The 19585-nt window shown below is 44.6% G+C and overlaps 1 pseudogene; it reads left to right on the top strand.

The window, feature by feature from the left end:
- LOC128579345 (plakophilin-4-like) overlaps window positions 1-19293 on the top strand; it is a 55739-nt pseudogene extending 36446 nt beyond the window's left edge.
- The last annotated feature ends 292 nt before the right edge of the window (window positions 19294-19585 follow it).

Below are 19585 nucleotides of genomic sequence, written 5' to 3'. Positions count from 1 at the left end.
GGAGATCCCCCTGTAGTTAGCTCATTTTTACCTATAACATTCTATTTGGTGAGCACTTACCACTCTCTCTGTTAACAAACATTTAAGTTATTCTGATTCTTAGCTATCTCAAACAATTCTGCAAAGAATATTCTTTTTTTTAATTAAATCATAGCTGTGTATACTAATGCATTTATGGGGTACAATATGCTGTTTTATATACAATTTGAAATACTTACAACAAACTGGTTAACATAGCCTTCACCACACCTTCTTAGTTATTTTGTTAAGACATTTATACTCTACACTTAGTAGATTTGACATGTACCCTTGTAAAATGCACCATAGTTGTGTCTGACCAATTACCCTTCCTCCACCCATCTTCCCCTCTCCTCCCTCCCCCTCCTCTTTCCTCTTCATTTTGGGCTGTAGTTGGGTTACAGCTTTCATATGGAAGTGTGGGTGCTTATAAATTGATTTCATAGAAGAGCTGAGTACATTGGGTACTTTTTCTTCAGCTCTTGAGATACTTTACTAAGAAGAATATGTTCCAGCTCCATCCATGAAACATTAAAGAGGTAAGGTCTCCGTCAGAACATTCTTCTACCTGGCTCCAGGTGCATCCAGGAGAATCCCTGGGGCACAGGCCTAGGCATGGAGTTTCTGGGTCACCTGGCGTGCATGTTGTCAGCTTCCCTGGAGCCCTTCAGCTGCCCTCCAAAGTGACTCTCCCCTGATAACACTCTTTCTAGCTGTGTACAAGGGTTCTGTACTTCATGTCTTTTCCAATACTTGGCATGGTCAGGCTTTTTAATTTTTGCCAATCCAATGGGTGTGCTATGGAATCTTGTTTCTTTCAATTTGCATTGCTTATTACCAATTAGCAATACAATTAAACCTCTCTTCCTATATTGATTATTCATTCAAGTTTCTTCCACAAAATGACCTCTGTGCTTCCCTTTAATCTTTTCTCTATTGGAATATTTGTCTTTCTAGAAAAAAAATGACCTGTGGGACAATTTTTACATGTTCTAAATACCAATCCTTTATCAAATATATACACTGAAATGGGTTCCAGCAGTTTGGAGTTTGTCTTCATCTCACTTAGGGTGTCTTTTTGTATACAGAAAAAGTTTTAATTTTAATTTAGCCTAGTTTATTAATCTTATTCCTTATGATGTGTAGTCTCACTATGTAGCCCTCGGTAGAGTGCTGTGGCATCACAGCTCACAGCAACCTCAAACTCTTAGGCTTAAGTGATTCTCTTGCCTCAGCCTCCCAAGCAGCTTGGACTACAGGCGCCTGCAACAACACCCAGCTATTTTGTTGTTGTTATTGCATTTGTTTAGTTGGCCTGGGCTGGATTCAAACCTGCCACCCTTGGTTTATGTGGCTGGTGCTGTAGCCACTGTTCTACAGGCTCCACACCTGATGTGTAGTTTTAAAATCATGTCTAAAGCCATTGTTTCCTAACCCAAAGCCATAAAGATATTTTTCTATATTTTTTCTGTATGTTTTAAAGTTTTTCTCTTAATACTTAACATCTTTTATTCACCTGAAATTTGTTTTGGAGAACGATATTTTTTTTCAGTCCAGACAACCAGCTATTCCAGCATTCTGTTCCCAGTGATGGATTCGACTTTTCTGTCACATCTGTTTCTAGGCCTCATCTGTCTGCATCCTGCCCCTGCCTTGGTCCTTTTTTTTTTTTTTTTTTTTTTTTGAGACAAAGTCTCACTTTGTCGCCCTCAGGAGAGTGTCATGGTGTCACAGCTCACAGCAACCCTCTAGCTCTTGGGCTTAGGCAATTCTCTTGCCTGAGCCAACAAAGTAGCTGGGACTATAGGCACCTGCCACAACACCCGGCTATTTTTTTGTTGCAGTTTTGCCGGGGTCAGGTTTGAACCCGCCACCCTCCGTATATGGGGCCAGTGCCCTACCCATTGAGCCACAGGCGCTGCCCACCTTGCTGTGTCTTAAAGCACATTGTGCTGATTACTGTAGCTTTAGGACACAAGGTTCATGATACCTTAAAGAATGAGTTCGTTATTCTTCAGAATTATTTTGGCAATTCCCAACCCTTTGCTCATTCATATGCACATTAGGGTGAATTCATCAACTTTTACCAAAAGGCCTGGAAGCCCTTCACAGGTGGACTCCATGGAGGCTCTCTTTTTCTGTGATAGCAAGACAATTTGGGGCAATAGCAATTAACTCATGTTTTCATTTTCAAATGCAGACATCCCTCCCCACATGAGCCCAATTGTTCACTCAGATCCTCTGATGGCTCTACCGGCTCCAGCCTTTCTCCTTCTGCTCCATCAGCCCCACACATCCAGAACGTTCCAGCCCGGTCAGGCCCCCCCAGCCCCATCCGTGACCCTCCACGTGCTCGATGCCTGTTGTTCTCTTTAGAGAACATGTGATGTGGAACAGCTGCTGCAGAATTGCATCTCTCCCTGCGCCCCATGCCCAGGCCATCCCAGCAGGGCCTCCAGCTTGACCCAAACAGGACAGAGGTTGTGAAAGTGCGGAGGCAGCCACTCAGCTGAACCCACAGGCGACGACGGCCTGTAACTGCTGACCAGTAAAGGACTTTGCTGACTCAGGAATTTCCAGATGACTTTGTGTTGGCAGCGTCATGACAACAAGAACATTTAATTGACTAAAAGAGCTCTTTGGATTTTGACTGGAATGAGCACATTATATGTAACAGAGGGTGGTATGAATTTAGACTCATGAAGGTTCATCTTTGTGACTGGTCCACTGGGAATGAAAACAATTCAGGGTTAGAGCTGCTGTAATTAGAGGGAGGGAAGACAGCACTGAGGACTTTCTCAGTGAGCGTGGAGACAGTGCTCGGGCACAGATGCGGAGAGCCAGGAAGACACTGAGTCCGGCTAGCCCACGTGCTTCCTTTACAGGTGGAGAAACTGCCAACATTTCTCACTGGGAACTGCATGGGCATTTGGACAGATGATTCTTTGATCCGAAGAACCATCCCACATTTTTCGGGATATTTATCACGTCTGGCACTTTCCCACTAAAGGGCAGGAAATTCTATAGCAGTTGTGACAACCAGGACCCCCACATCCAGTGTGTCAAGGGGTGGAGCTGCACCCTTCTCTCCCTGTGGGAAACCTCCCAGCTGGAACGCTCATCCACAACCAGGAGCACGTGCTAACACAAAACTGGGTCACTGACAACACCATTCACATTTTCATGGGTAAGAGAATCATCCAGGGATCTTTTTAAAAATGCAGACTCTGATCCAGTAGGGATGGCCCTGAGGGCCTGCGTTTTTGTACAGCTCATAGGTGATGCTGCCACTGTTACCACAGATCCCACTCTGAGTAAGAAGGGCCCAGGAACTCAGTGAGAGATGTCTCGACTGTCAGTGTCCCACCCTGAGGTGTGGACTTGGGGCTCCACTGATGACTGCTCTGTGACTGAGACTCTCGGAGCCGACTGCCTCTTGCTCTGCTGCAGGGACTCTGCCTTGGTCTCCTCCCTCTTGTGGGATTTAGTGGCAGCAATGTCTCTGCCTCTCTGCACAGCAGCTTCAAAGTGTTTCCTTGTTCCAGGGTTTAACTGTATGTGAGACCCTCTCATGCCCCCAGGCCCTCTCCAGCTGCAGCTTCTGGAAGTCTGGCTGAAACCAGAACCAAGGCACCTGCTTGCTAAGTGAGCTGGCAGGGGAAGGCCTGTGAGCAATGATTTGTTTGTCTTGATGACAGAGCCAAGCAGATCCTGTATTTCCTGATTCCCAAATCAGAAATCTTCCCCCAGAGTCCCATCTATGCATTTCCCTTTAGTCCCAACCATTAAACAAAACCGTGTGGGTGGTGTCCATAGTTCAGTGGGTAGGGTGCTGGCCACATACACTGAGACTGACAGGTTCAAACCTGGCCCAGTCCAGCTAAAACAACAATGACAACAGCAACAAAAAGTAATAGCCAAGTGTTGTGGTGGATGCCTGTGGTCTCAGCTATTCGGGTGTCTGAGGCAAAAGAATCACTTAAGCCCAAGAGTTTGAGGTTGCTGTGAGCTGTGACAACATGGAACACCTACCCAGGGCAACAGCTTGAGACTCTGTCTCAAAAAAAAAAAAAAAAAAAAAAGAAAAGAAAAGAAAACTGTGTGTCACTCAGTATATCTGTCTAACTTGCAGTTGTCGTCCCAGCTCCTTGGGAGGCTGAGGCTAGAGGATAACTTGAGCCCAAGAGTGTGAGGTTGCTGTAAGCTATGATGCCCCAGCACTCTAGTAGAGGCAAGAAAGTGAGACTCTATCTCTAAATAAATTAATTAATACATAAATAGATTAAAAAGCCTCCCACCTTTTGTTTCTGTAATCCCAGCACTCCAGAAGGCCAATGTAGGTGGATCCATTGAGCTCAGGAGTTTGAGACCAGCCTGAGCAAGAGTGAGACCCTACCTTTACTAAAAATGGAAAACTTAGCCAGGTGTTGTGGTATGCGCCTATTACCCTAGCTACTCATGAGGCTGAGGCAGGAGGATGGCTTGAATCCAGTTTGCTGTGAGCTATGATGCCACAGCACTCTACCCAGGTGCCAGAGTGAGACTCTGTCTCAAAAATAATTTCTGGAGACCAGGTCTAAAATCAAGATGTTGGCAGAGCCATTCCCCTCTGAAACCTGTGGGGCTCCTTCTTCACACCCTCCTGGCTCCTGGCAGGCTGCATCCATCTTCAACATTGTGGCATCTGCACCCTCCTGGCTCCTGGTGGGCTGTGGCCATCTTTGATGTTGTGGCATCCACCTACAGCATCACACAGTGTCCTCCTTGTGTGTCTCTCTGTCGTCATGTGGCTGTCTTCTTATGAGGATACAAGTGATATTGGACTAGGGGTCTACTCTACTTGAGTATGACCTAATGAGCACAGAAGATTTCACCCCAAAGCACAACTCCCTGGTGTAGAAGTATTTTGAATTAAAGGCCCTTAAGGATCAACGGGCCTTGGAAGAGGCTTTCCCGCTTCATAAAATATCAGACCTGCCAGGGTGGCACCTGTGGCTCAGTGAGTAGGGTGTCAGCCCCATATATCGAGGGTGGCGAGTTCAAACCTGACGCCAGCCAAACTGCAACAAAAAAATAATCGGGCGTTGTGGTGGGCACCTGTAATCCCAGCTATTCAGGTGGCTGAGGCAAGAGAATCGCCGAAGCCCATGAGTTTGAGGTTGCTGTGAGCTGTGATGCCATAACACTCTACTGAGAGTGATAAAGTAAGACTCTATCTCTACAAAAAAAAAAAAAAATCATTTCTGAGGGCCAATTTTTGGGAATTGGGGGAACACATCCTCTTACTTACATGGTAAAAACTTGCTCTAAAACTAGAAAACTACAACCTGTACTTTCTGAGAAGGGGCACGATGGATATTGGTCACTTTGGAAATAAATATTCCATGGAGAATTAAAATTATCAGTGGCCAGAAGATGGATCCTCTGATGAGAACAACTCTGTAATGTAAAGAGAACGTTAGAGAGCTCTCATCCTAAGCGATTGCCCATCCATCCAGTTCAAATTGAAAGAAAGACACATACCAGTGTCATCGCTAGCCTTATAAAAATACTATTAAAAAAAACTTCACAGGAGAAATCTGACCTAGAGCAACAGTTAAAATCTGCCCCTGCATTCAGCCCCACTCCAGCTTAGATTCCTCTGCCTCTTCTCTTCCCCTGAGAAGATCTTTGGGTCTTTGGGTCTCTGGTTCCCTGGTCAAAACTACCCTCAAAATCCAGACTTAATTCCACAAAAATCTTCCTTAATACCCCCTAAAACTCTTGACTATCCCAATTTCTTCAAAAAATCCTTTAGATAAGCAACTGCCTGCTCCAAGCTCTGTGACCCCCAGTCCTGATTTAAGGTCAACTGCACAACAGCTGACAAGCAGGAGAGACCTGTCACAGGGTCGGGCGGGGCTGGTTTTCTGGGCCAGGGGATGCCTCTTACTTTCTAGGGCCGTGTGACCTAATTCCATCAGCTGGAGACCTCCGTCTGTCTGCAGCACTCCTGAGAACACATCCAGGACCCCCACCACAGAGAATCACATGCCCCGGGCTGCAGCTGATCTGTGAAATACAAAACCCCTTTGCTCCCACTTTCACAAGATCCTGCCAAATTTAGAGAAGAACTGGGGAGGCTAGTAGCCACTCCTGAGGACCTTGAAGGGTGCACGCCCTGTGATTCTACTGCAGTCCTAGGACGGTCCCCAAGGCCTGTCAGGGGACACTTTCTCCATAGAGGGAGCAGGTGGCCAGATGCTGCCCCTGGAGCCTCTGCAGGGCCTGGGAAGGGCACTATTGGAAGTTTTCTCTCCTAAATGTATTGGTCTCGGTTGATTCATGTACTCAGAGGAGGAAGAGCACCCTGAAGTTTCACTGAACGATTATACAAGTTTTCAGAGGCTGTATTAGGTCCTAAAAGCACCAGAGCAGAGAGATCTTTTAATTTCTGCCCAAATGGGAATCTACTTGCAGGTTGTGGGGGTGAGGGGAAACGTCCCCTTTCCCTCAAAAGTTTGCTGAAAGCTCAACTCACAACAAGCAGCTCAGTATGAGAATGAGGTTTATTTACTTTGTGTGTGTGTGTGGACATTCAGAGGGTCACCCAATATCCCGGTGGGCCCGGAAATTTACAAACCCTCCTTTTAGAGGGGCGGGGTGATGAGGAATGTGGAATGCCGTTTATGGGCAGTAGATGGTTGCCAGGGAGGATGGACAGATACTTGGGGGAATGAACAGATGTGGAGGACAGACTCACTTGTAAATTAACCTGCAAGGCAGGTATTATGTTTGTGATCTGGGCCACATCCTCTGCGTTCTTCATCTTCTTTCCTGCACTGTACAGTGACAACAGGGAACGGAAATCGGTTTCTCTTCCTGATGAGTCCATCTGGCCTATGCAGACAGAGGGAGAGCCCCTCCCAAAACAAAGTCTGTTGATCTTTAAGGGCCTTTAATTTAAAATACTCTTTATACCAAGGCGTCATGTTTTGGAGAGAAATTTCCTGAGCTTCTTCAAGATACTAAGAAAACAAATTCAAGGCAGTATAGGTTGCTGGGCTGGTCAGCCTCTAAGAACTATCATGGAATCAGCTACACAGTTTTTGTGGGTTTTTTCCCAGTGGTTTTTGGAACAAAAAAAGTGAAAGATCTGAAATTTTCAATCCTTGCTTTTCAGATCAAATTACTGCAGAAGCAAAAACACTCCTTTGTTTGTGCATGGGATCTTGTGCTGTGTCTGCCCCATTTATCATTGGGGGAGTTGATCTACTCTGATTATTCATATTGCCAGAGTTTTTCTATTGATTTTGACTCATCGTTGTTTTTCACTGTTGCCTCTGGACTTCCTCAGAGTTGGGGAGGTGTCTCTCTGAGATTAGACCCGGGGGGATCACTCTGTTGTTGCTGGATCTTTGTAGGGAGTGACCCTGTGTAGCTCTTCTGGGGCTGCCCCAGCCAGGGAGTTCTGGTTGTGGGAGCAGCTCCAGAGTATGACACCCCCAGATCAAGCAACAGGGCGGGGGGTGTGCACACAGTTCTGGGGGTGCCTGTGGCCCAGTGACTTTGGCACAGAGGGCCCAAGGCTCCAGCAGTCTCTGGCCAGGAGAAGGGCTCTGCGCAGGGAGGGCTCCAGAGAGCACGCGGCTACTAGAGTCCCTGGGCAGACCCACGGGCGGTATGGAGGCAGGGAGGGTACAAGAGGGAGGACGTGGAGTTGTACCGCTCCTGGAGTTCCTGGTCAGGGCGTGGAGAGGCCCGGCAGGTGGGGTGCACAGCTCTTACCGGGGTCCAGGAGGGCACAACTCTTCCGGAAGTCCAGGAGTGTCCCAGTGCAGCTCTTATGGGGGTCTGCCTGGGTGCCAATCACGGTTCCCAGCACAGCTCTTCCGGGGCCTCTCTCTTATAGTAGAGAAAATTTTGCCTGAACCACGACATAAGTAACATAAATTATATTTCATCTAGAAAATTAATATTTTAATTCTTTTATTTTTTTATTTTTTTTTTTTTAGAGACAAAGTCTCACTTTGTTGCCCTCAATAGAGTGCTGTGGCGTCACAGCTCACTGCAACCTCCAGCTCTTGGACTTAGGTGATTCTCTTGTCTCAGCCTCCTGAGTAGCTGGGCCTACAGGTGCCCACCACAACACCGAGCTATTTTTGTTGGTGATGGTGGTGCAGTTTTGGCTGGTGCCGGGTTTAAACCTGCCACTCTCGGTATAGGGGGCCGGCACCCTACTTACTGAGCCACAGGCACCACCCTAGAAAATTAGCATTTTCAAGACTAAACCCCTGTAATTGCCAGGAATGGAAAACATTTTCTAACATCATTTACCTACCAGGATGCTCAATTGTGCATTTTTCTGGGAAATCCCAAAAGAAGTTTACTTTTTATCTTCCATCATCCTGTTGAAATCAGCCTCATCACCCTCCATCTGAACAAAACACTAATCAAAAGCAAAGAACTGATATTTTAATTTTTTATTCTTCTTTTTAAAATATTTTTATTTCTCTGTTCTTCTAGTGTGCATAATGGTCTTCTTTATTAACCTACCAAATGTTTGAAGTAAATTGCTCATTTCCTATTGTAGACAGTAGCAAGTGTCAAAGCTCCTAGCCCTGCTCTCACCTCCTCTACTGAGCCACTGTGGCTTCAAACTGCCCTGGGTGAGAGCAAGGCTTCTGAGGGTCCCTCTGATGCCAGGAGAAGAGAGAAGTAGAATCAGGCTGGCTTCTGACGACACACTTTGGTTTCTAGTCAGTATGTTTAAGATGCACAGCTGTGGGGTAGCAGGAGCTGTTGGTTTGAGAAATTATTTGAAGGACTTTCTGTTTCTCTACACTTTGGAGGTGGCTGCCCGCCCCCGGGATAAAATACCCAGCCCATGTCAACACAGGCCTGGTTATTCCTCCCTTCTGCCTGCCATTTGTTCGACAGACATTCTCAAATGTAAAACTAGTTTTAATGTCAAGTTCTCTGTGTGTTCTAATTTTCCAGTATTTTTATGAAATATGTTGAAGTTTAGTTATAAAGGGACTTTGTTATCTTAGAGAATCAGTAGTGCACTTTATATAATATTTACTAGGCTTGCAAATTATCTGTTACATTAATGTGATTATTTTCAACATCAGGTTTATGTTTTTCTAATTTTTTTTAAATGCCTTCTAGAACATCTTGTTTACTGGGTTCTCACATTGTTTCCAAGGCCTTAAAGAAACAGCCTCCCAGTACGTTCCAATAAAATTTCTTCATGGTTAAAATAAACTTCCGTGGCTTTCATGAATTCAGATGAGGCCTGACGCATATGCACTGTCACATGACTGAGAGGAGCCAATGCCACTGGGCACTTCTGGCTCAGTTAGGACTGTCCCTTCTCAACTTTTTATTCCGGGCACCAACTGCAGTTCACGGCTGAACACTAAGAAAATGTGGACCTCCCAGTGGCATGCTGAGTTCGGGAGAGCTGAAAAGTTTTATGCCTCATAATGTCTCCCATATTTATCTTAAAAATAACTCTCATATCAAGACCAATCTGAACAAGAGCGAGACCCCATCTCTTCTAAAAATAAACAAATTAATAGGACATAATGGCAGGCGCTGTAGTCCCAACTACTTGGGAGCCTGAGGCAGGAGGATCGCTTGTGCCCAGGAGTCGGAAGTTGCTGTGTGTTGTGACAATGCCATGGCACTGTACCCAGGGGAGATTCTGTTAAAAAAAAAAAAAAAAGAAATCTTTCCTGTGTTGTCATGTAATGTTTATAAATGTCAGGATTATAGAGTATATTGGAAAACAGCTGATGATGTGAAACTTATGAAGAAGAACATGGTGTAGGTTAGATTTTCTGGGTTCTAACACCCAGGCTTGCATTTGATCCTTTGCCCGTATCTGGCCTGTCCTCTTACCCGACTACAACCACCTTGACGCCCACACTATTCTGTGGTGTCCTCGACTTAAGTGACCTGTCAAATAAAGGGGATGAACAAATTTCCATTAACTGCAGTTTCTTCAGAATTGTGTTTATGGTAGAGTGAAACAGTCACAGCAGGTGAAATGGCAAACCTGGCGGGAGATACACAGAGTTTGTCAAATTGCTCGGGAAGTCTCTTGATTCCTTTACCTTCAGTTTTTCCCATCCACAAAACCGTAATGTTGCTCTGAAGCCAGAGCTTCCTTCTAGCTTGATAGTTCCATGATGATAGCAGGCAGCTCGCATTTCCTAATTAGAAATGGTCGAGAGAGGTACCTCAAGTTAAAATGTCTTTAGTTAGTGCCTCGCCAGGCTTGGACGTTGGTCTGGTCGAATGTCTCAGCGTCAGTCTCATTGTCCATATGCTGCCCTGTAATGGACGTCAGCAGACCTTCTGGGAGAGGGTGAGTAAAGCTTTCTTCTTAACCTTCCCTTCTGAGAGACTTCTGTGTCTCTGTGGCTGCCCTTGCTTGCCCTGTGGGGTCTGGTATCCGCCTGTCCTCTCTCTCCTCCCACTTTGCTCTCTGTCTCTGGCCCCTGCAGACTCTCTGGCTGTACTCTCCTCTGCCCCGTCTGAAGCACAGATTTCAGACCCCTTTGCCCCAGAGCCTGTCCCTCCTACTACAGCCGCTGAAATCGCACCTGCTGCAGCCTCTGCCTCAACCACCACCACTGTCACTGCTGTCACTGCTGACGTCGATCTCTTCGGAGGTTAGTCAGTCCCTGTCCATTTTCCTTTCAGGATTGCTGGAATTACCTGGGATTGGGGCGTTTAAAATGTTCAGGTTGTATTAACTGCATGCCAGAGTGTTCACGTACTTTTCTAATGTTGACCCATATACATGTATCTTCGCTAAATTCACCAACTCTCATCACTTACGTTTAGCACTTCCATAGCGGAAGTTGCCATGTTTCAGACCATTTCCTGGTTTTTCCAAGTTTTTTTTTTTTTTGCACTGGGGCTCCCACCCTGCCTTCCCCACTCTGCAGACCAGCTCTCTCTGTCTACATAGATTTGGCTTTTTGGCCAGGTTAGAACCAGTGTGGAGAATATTTGAGGAATATGTGGGCAAGACAATCCTGGTGCAAGTTATTGCTTCTGGATATTTAGGGCAAAAAGTTATCCAAGAGTGGTTCAGATTAGCACCTCTCTGAAGAGTTTAGGGATGTGCCTATTTCTGCAGCTTTAAGCTCGTTCTATCCAAGTAAAAATTTGGATCTTTTCTGGCACTGGAACTAAGAAAACTTAGTCTGAAGTGGCACTTGAGTTGCTGCTTGAAAACAGGTGCAGGTTAGTCTGTGAAACATCTGTCTGAAAAAAAGGTTTCCATGAAAGTAAATTCTGACTCAGTAAAAAGATCCTGGAATCTGCCAGGGCTACGTACCCAGACCCCAGGAGCCACATGAAGCCATTTCATTCGTCAGAGGGGGCTGTCTCCATGGCAGCAGAGTCCCTGTGTCAGACATGTTCCCTGGGTGGTGCTAGCGTGTGTCTTCTTTACCGTGTAACATCTTTCCTGGGGGATTTTGAGAACATGGTAAAGAAATTGGTGGAAGCCAATGATGGTGGGGCAGGAGAGATGTGGCCGGCTTGGGTAGCACTAGTGTCTTCCCTGGGGACATGCATGAGCCCAGTATCAGTCACCACTCCGCTGTGTGCTATGCCCGGCTCTGAGGTTGGCCGGCATCTTCCAAGACAAGGTATGCTCAGGAAGACAAAGCATCGCCGCCACTGTCAGACGGGAGCAAGTTTCTCCTGCTGTGGGACACCATCATTCCTATTCCAGGAGAAACACACTTTTAGGAAAAGTAAGGGAGAAGGGATTGCAGTCCTTTGAGTGTTTTACTATGAAGAGTCAGCCACTGTAGCAAGTAGTTTTTCAGGTATGCCCATGCTATCTTTTGAAACCAAAACTTTAAGTTTTAGCTGAAATTTATAACATCAACTTCTTCACCCTTCCTTTCCCCGCCCCCATTGTTGGGTTTGGGTGTGGGAGATCCTCCCAGGTTTCTGTTAACAGAAAAACTGCAAGGAAATGGGAAGTGTGGACAGGATGGATACCAATTCTGTGCTGAAACATTTTTGCATCTTTAATTGTTTATAACTTTAGTTTTCAATCCACTTATAAGGAGTTTCTGAAAAGTCAGCTCATTCTGTCTCCTTTCCTCACAGCCCTCTAGGAAATATTTCTTTACAGTGTTCTTTGTACCATTATGCCGTTCACGTCTAGCATTTATCACTGCTTCCACCGTGTTCATCCAGCAGAGAGTCTGTGTGTTTGGAAATATCTTCATGGTGGCATTCTTTTTACCTTTAAGTGTAAGTTTAAAGGATTAGTACAGCTGCCAGAGAGTTGGCTACCCTCATGATTCATCAATATCCTTTCCAGTCATCTGGCTATAAATGGATAAAAGTGATTGCATCTGAAAATCTCATCACGATTATTTTATTGATCTCTACTTCCGTAAACTGCCTCCTGGCCTCTGACAGCTATGCAGTTCCCGGCATCTGTGTTCAGGAGTCTGTACATGTCACTGTCTGTTTTGTGTTTTCAAGGATTTTTTTCTAATATCCTTTATGCCCTTTATTGTTTTAGAAGAAATCATTTGAAAATTTGATGTTAAATATAAACCTAAACTAAAATCTCTTGGCCATTTTGTGTGCCATGTCTTATATTTTGCCCGCTCTGTAATAGGCAAACGGTAGAACTTGAGAAGAATAAAGTCACCAGTTACATTTTATTTACAAAATTTAGAACATACCTTTTTGAAGTTCTGTGCTATGTGGATACAACTAATGTAGAACTCTGTAAACATGAGCTTAATGGATTTCAGTTTCAGAAAAATGGCCGTTTAATTGCAGGAATATGACATATTAAACCATTACAATTCTATATGTATTTTAGTACTGTATTTAAATTACAAATTTGGAAAATAGTATAATTCTGTTACTTTTAACAGAAAGATTCAGATTGACACCCACATAATGTTTTAGTCATTTCATGTAAGTAGTCCATGTGTAAGTCATTGAACATTTTTTTTCCCAAATACATTACATTTATTAAATGCTTTTTTTGTAAAGTGAACTTTTTTTTTGTAGTTTTTAGCCGGGGCTGGGTTCGAGAATTTCCCTCACCAGTCTGACCCACCACCTCTGGTATATGGGACCAGCACCCTACTCCTTTGAGCCACAGGCACCACCCTAAAATGAACTTTTAAGAAATAAAATCTTCCTCCTGTGATCATACAGCACAGACTTTAAGGCGGTGTTGTGCTTTAAAAAATTAGCAAAACTTAATAAATGTTCATAAAATAAAATACAAAATCCTTAAATATACCCTATTTTTTATCTAAGCAGACTTCACTCACTGGGCGTGGATTTGTAACAACACAAGGTCTTTCCAGTACTGATGCTAATTCCTCTGCATACCTGGGGGCGTGGCCGGGAGCCAGAGAATTTCCCTCACCAGTCTGACCATTTGTGATCAAACTGGTCAATCTTCCTCAAAACCAGTACTTAACCATTAACACTTACAACTAGAGTTCATGTAAGAGCTTTATAATCTGGGACCTTTGAGGAAGGAAAGAAACCAAAATGGTGACTCTTGGGCTGTTGAACAGCCAGAACCCAGAGTGTGTGGTTTAAGGATAGCTTGTGTGGCTGGAGCAAATGGGAAGAATAGCTGAGGCTGGGTAAGTGACAGATACTACAAGTCTGGAGAGAGGTGGTGGTGGGAAGAAAGGAAAGATGAATCTGTACTAGTCAGATGAGAGTACGGGCTGGGCCTGGCTGAGTCATAACCGTGGAGTGGCAGGAGAAGTAGTGCTGGCTGAAAATTTGGCAGAATATAGAAATGAACTGCAAATGAGTAACCAGGAAAAGAGAACTGGGTTGGAAAGAGCTTTAGCTTTCAATACTGAAAAGATAATGCTGCCACCAATGATAGAAAAAAAGGTATAAAAAGTAGTTTTCTTTAACATCTAAATTTTATTATCTCATCTGGGCATGGTGGCTCACACCTATAAACTTACCGCTTTGGGAGCCCAAGGAGGGAGGATTGCTTAAGGCCAGGAGCTCAAGACCAGCCTGGAAAACTTAGTGAGGCCCCATCTCTACAAAAAATAAGAAAAATTAGACAGATGTGGTGGCAGCACCTGTAGTCCCAGTACTCAGGAGGCTGAGGAAGGAAGGAGGATCCCTTGAGCCTCTTGAATGCTATTGAACTCTAGTTCTAGGGACAGAGCAAGACACTCCGGGGCTGACCCAGCTCAGGGAGCCACTTCTTGCCCAGGTCTCTGTCCCCACTGCAGGAGGACAGTGACTGGGCCTTGTGCCATCTGGGGGCTCATTCTCATCTCCTTCTCCTGGGCTGGGAAGATTCAAACAGCTGGGGGTAGGAGCAGTATGGGCTCCTATGTTTAAGAAAAGTTTTGCCAGGGGTAGATGAGTTAAATTTATAATGTTTAGTTTTAAATAACAAGAGAAGCATTGAAAGGCGATGTCTTGTTGATGGGGGGGCATCTCATGTGGCCTTAATGTGGGTTTCACCCACTCCCACACAGTGGTAACCTTCTGATGTCAGTCCTGGGGCTAATATCACTGATGCTTATTTCATATTAAAAGGGGGGAATAGTGTAGTATATAGTGACACAGCTCATAGCAGTGTGGGAGGCCGGGCAGGGCTCGGTCCACAGGCGTATAGTGTGACACGACTCATAGCAGGGTGGGAGGCCGGGCGGGGCTCGGTCCACAGGCGTATAGTGTGACACGGCTCATAGCAGGGTGGGAGGCCGGGCGGGGATCCGTCCACAGGCGTATAGTGTGACACGTCTCATAGCAGGTTGGGAGGCCAGGCAGGGCTCAGTCTACAAGGCTCAGTCAGACATCTTTGAGCCAAATCCTAACTCTGCTATTTGCTGACCTTGATCAAGTCACTCATACTTTTATAAAAAATTAATTTATGTTTTTATTTGCCAAAAGTTTTGTCTATTTATAATATTCAGCATAATGTTTTATTGTGATAGGCTCAGTTGAGCTAATTAACATACACGTTACCTCACTTGTCATTGTTTAAGGTGAGAACACTTTAAATCTTGTAAGCACTGAGTCTCTCATCTACAGAATGGAGATCACCTATCTCACAAGATAGCTGCAGAAATTAAATTTAATAACACCCCCAAATGTGACTGCTATTACCATTTCTGCTCTCTCCTATTATTGACCTCGGTTCCAGTTTCTGTAGGATGAAAAGGACGAAATCAGCCCTGACTCCGGCAGGATGCGTGCAGCCTTCCCAGCCTGCCTCACACCTGCTCACACCTTGTTCTTCTGTCCCTTCCCCATCCAGCTTTCATCATGCTCTCTCAGTCCTCATTATAGCATCCTTGCTGAGGATGTATTTTCTTTTTATTCTTTCTTTCTTTCTTTTTTTTTTTTTTGACACAGAGCCTCATTTTGTGCCCTGGGTAGAGTGCTGTGGGTGTCACAGTTCACAGCAACCTCAAACTCTTGGGCTCAAATGATCCTCCTGCCTCAGCCTCCCTAGCAGCTTGGACTACAAGCACCTGCCACAATGCTGGGCTAGTTTTTCTATTTTTAGTAGAGATTGGCGTCTCACTCTTGCTCAGGCTGGTCTCAAACTCCTGAGTTCAAGCGATCCAGCTGCCTCACCTTCCAGAGTGCTGGGATTATAGGCATGAGCCATGGCGCCTGGCCCTTGATGTATTTTCCATTCTTGAGTATTACTCATTTGTCCTCTCCCCTGACCTCTGCTCAGAACACATATACCCCCAGTGCAGCTGAGAAAAGCAATCAGATCAAATTAATCTGTAAGATATAAATAAGAGATGCTTATTTTCCCTTCTAGTGATATTTGTGTTTTTGTAAAGGATCTTTTAACACAAATAAGTCTCTGATTTAATGTCTGTTATTCCACATAACACCAGACCTCAGGGCATCACTAACAAGTGCTTTGTGCTCATATCAGTGTGGGGTGTGTTGGGTAAACTGAGAAACAAGTGTCTTGACTGCAGGACTTTCTAGAGCCTGATACAGGAAGCAGATTTCCAGGGAAGAGGCTATGCCACATTTCTCAAGTATATCTGACAAATTTTTTATGATGACTGGCGGAACGTGTTGTGGGGAACACGGATGGGTATTGTGGAAGACGGTGTGTTGGGATGGGGAGGCAGGCGGGTAAGTGCCAACTGCTAGGTGGGGGTCGGTTCCCACCTCCCAGAAGTTTCTCCTCCAAGCCTGTCATACTTACAATGTCTTGAATCCTCCTGTACTTTTGAGACTGAAGAGCCTCTATGTAAGCTCTAGGACTTTTTGTTATAATTGACATGGTTTGTTGGTTGAAACACATTAGAAACCATTTGTACACATCAGCCAGTACCCCGTGTAAACTGGGCATTTATAAACTGTGGCTGCCTGTTAGCAGTTTTCTACTACCCTGTTTCCCCAAAAATAAGACAGTGTCTTATATTAAGGTGTGCTCCCAAAGATGCGCTAGGTCTTATTTTCAGGGGATGTCTTATCTTTCCTGTGAGTAGATCTTATTTTTGGAGGATGTCTTATTTTCGGGGAAACAAGGTATAACTAATGATACACTTATAGTTAAAAAGATAACACTATATTTTTAATCTGTTGAAAATAAATCATTTTCTAAATAGATAGAAAAATATAATTTTAAATAGCATTATGGCATCATACCCTCATTTTATCTCTTTATTTCTCTAAAACAAGTTCTTGGTTATGTCTGAAAATGCTTTTCAGGGATAGTGAAGACTTAATAATTATGAATACTTAATAAACCTTTCAGGTTAAAGTTTTATGTACGTTTGCCTGTCCTAGACTATAAGAAATTTAAAAACTAGTACTATTTGTTTACATAGCCATCATATATTTAATTTTATTGACATTAAAGAAACCATCATGTTTGCTAGAAGCCACTAGTCAGTGGCATTATAATAACATAGCAAATGAGTATTACCTAGACATGAAAATTTAATGTCTTAAATTACATAACAGTTATGTTTGTTTTGATTTTAACATCCATTAATTTCTAATGATGCATAAAACATGTTTCTCAGAGATCTTATACAATGAGAATCTTGTTACTGGTGGGTCCTCCCAGGCCATGGAGGACCACCATGTATCGCTTGCATGGTTTTTTTTTTGTTGTTGTTGTTGTTTGTTTTTTTATTAAATCATAGCTATGTACATTAATGCTATCATGGGGCTTGCATGTTAACTGACGCAAAGAAACACCAAGAACCATCATTTTGTGACCACCATTATTGCATGGGCCATGAAAATGCATTTTATAAAATTCACGTTGTATAAGGGAGCCTTCTTCACAGTTTAACCTGGTTCTTTTACTTATTTTCTTCTCGTTTTATTCCTTTAATTTCTATTGTTTTAAAAACTGCACCCAAGATGCCTTTGCAGCTTCTCCTGGGGAGGGCCCCGCCGCACCCGAGGGGGCAGCGGCTGCAGCGGCCCTGGATGCTTGTTCAGGAAATGGTGGGTGTGATGTCTGAGCCAGTCTGTTCACTCTGTCCTCCTGTGGTGCCCGTAGTTACATGTGGTGTGTGTTCTCCTGATTGTATGTTGTCCTGAGTGTTAAGTATCACCCATCATGGCTAAGTAAATAATGCCAGCATTTGAAACATTAAGACAGTGAAGCCATACTCATCAAAATTGACAATTTCTTAAGATTGGCAATTTTTGTCAGCTATGCTCTCTTAATGTTCTGTTTTTCTCTAATGCCGTTATTACACTCCTTTACAACACTGAGTTAAACATATTGGCATGTCCTAATGAGTTTCCAAAGCTATTAAATTGGTTAGGTGAAGGAAGCATTTGTTAGATGGTGATCTCTGATCCCAGGCCCAGGCTCCACAGCACGTCCCTCTCCCAACTTAGGGCCCTTCTGAGTTTCCTTTAGAGAAAGCGTCCCTACTGGGACTTGATCAAACTAAAAAGCCTCTGCACAGCCAAGAACACAGTAAGTAAAGCAAGCAAACAGCCCTCGGAATGGGAGAAGATATTTGCAGGTTATGTCTCTGACAAAGGTTTAATAACCAGAATCCACAGAGAACTCAAACGCATTAGCAAGAAAAGAACAAGGGATCCCATCACAGGCTGGGCAAGGGATTTGAAGAGAAACTTCTCTGAAGAAGACACGCGCATGGCCTTCAGACATCTGAAAAAATGCTCATCATCTTTAGTCATCAGAGAAATGCAAATCAAAACTACTTTGAGATATCTTCTAACTCCAGTGAGACTAGCCTATATCACAAAATCCCAAGACCAGAGATGTTGGCGCGGATGTGGAGAAAAGAGAATACTTTTGCACTGCCGGTGGGAATGCAAATTAATACATTCCTTTTGGAAGGAGATATGTAGAACACTTAGAGATCTAAAAATAGATATGCCATTCAATCCTGTAATCCCTCCACTGGGCATATACCCAGAAGACCAAAAATCACATCATAACAAAGATATTTGTACAAGAATGTTTATTGCAGCCCAATTCATAATTGCTAAGTCATGGAAAAAGCCCAAGTGCCCATCGATCCATGAATGGATTAATAAATTGAGGTATATGTACACCATGGAATATTATACAGCCTTAAAGAAAGATGGAGACTTTACCTCTTTTGTGTTTACATGGATGGAACTGGAAAATATTCTTCTTAGTAAAGTATCTCAAGAATGGAAAAAAAAGTACCCAATGTACTCTCCCTTCTATGAAACTAATTTAGGGCTCTCACATGAAAGCTATAACCCAGTTACAACCTAAGAATAGTGGGAAGGGGGAAAGGGAGGGGAGGGAGGGGGGATGTGGGTAGAGGGAGGGGGACCAGTGGGATCACACCCGCGGTGCATTTTACAAGGATATATGTGAAACTTAGTAAATGTAGACTGTAAGTATCTTACCACAATAACTAAAAAATGCCAGGAAGGCTATATCAACCAGTGTGATGAAAATGTGTCAAACGGTTTATGAAGCTAGTGTATGATACCCCATGATCATATCAATGTACACAGCTATGATTTAATTAAAAAAAAAAAGAGAGAGAGAAAGCGTCCCTACCCCTGCCCTGCTGGTAGGGTAGCAGTCAACCCCCCGCAGACCGGCTCCGTGTTTAGCGCCCTGCAAGTGCCCCTTCCCACCCCATGACCTCTCTCTTTCCTCATTGACGCTGTGTCACCTCCCTTCCCCAAGACCCCTTTGCCCTGTCGGAGGGGAGCGTGGATGCCGCGCCGAGCTGGACCTCTTTGCCAGGAAGCCGCCAGAGACCAGCGCTCCCGTAGTGACCCCCACAGCTAGCGCAGCCCCTCCGGTTCCCGCCACCGCTCCTTCTCCTGCTCCCGCCGCTGCGGCCACCACCGCTGCCACCACCGCCGCCGCCGCCGCCACCGCCACCGCCGCTCCGCCTGCTCTAGATACTTTCGGTGGTAATTTCTTGTCTTTGTGGTCCCTGTGGCTCTCTTCCCTCCTGCTGGGGTGAGCTGTGCTGCACAGAGCTGCCACCGCCAGGAGACGTGTCCCTGCAGGTCCCCTAGGAACCACCTGCTGCTTAATCCGGGAAAGCCAGCTGGGAAG

Source organism: Nycticebus coucang, unplaced genomic scaffold, assembly GCF_027406575.1.
Source record: "Nycticebus coucang isolate mNycCou1 unplaced genomic scaffold, mNycCou1.pri scaffold_46, whole genome shotgun sequence".
NCBI lineage: Eukaryota > Metazoa > Chordata > Mammalia > Primates > Lorisidae > Nycticebus > Nycticebus coucang.
Note: the sequence above shows the minus strand (reverse complement) of the source record. Positions and strands in the feature narration are given on the sequence as shown.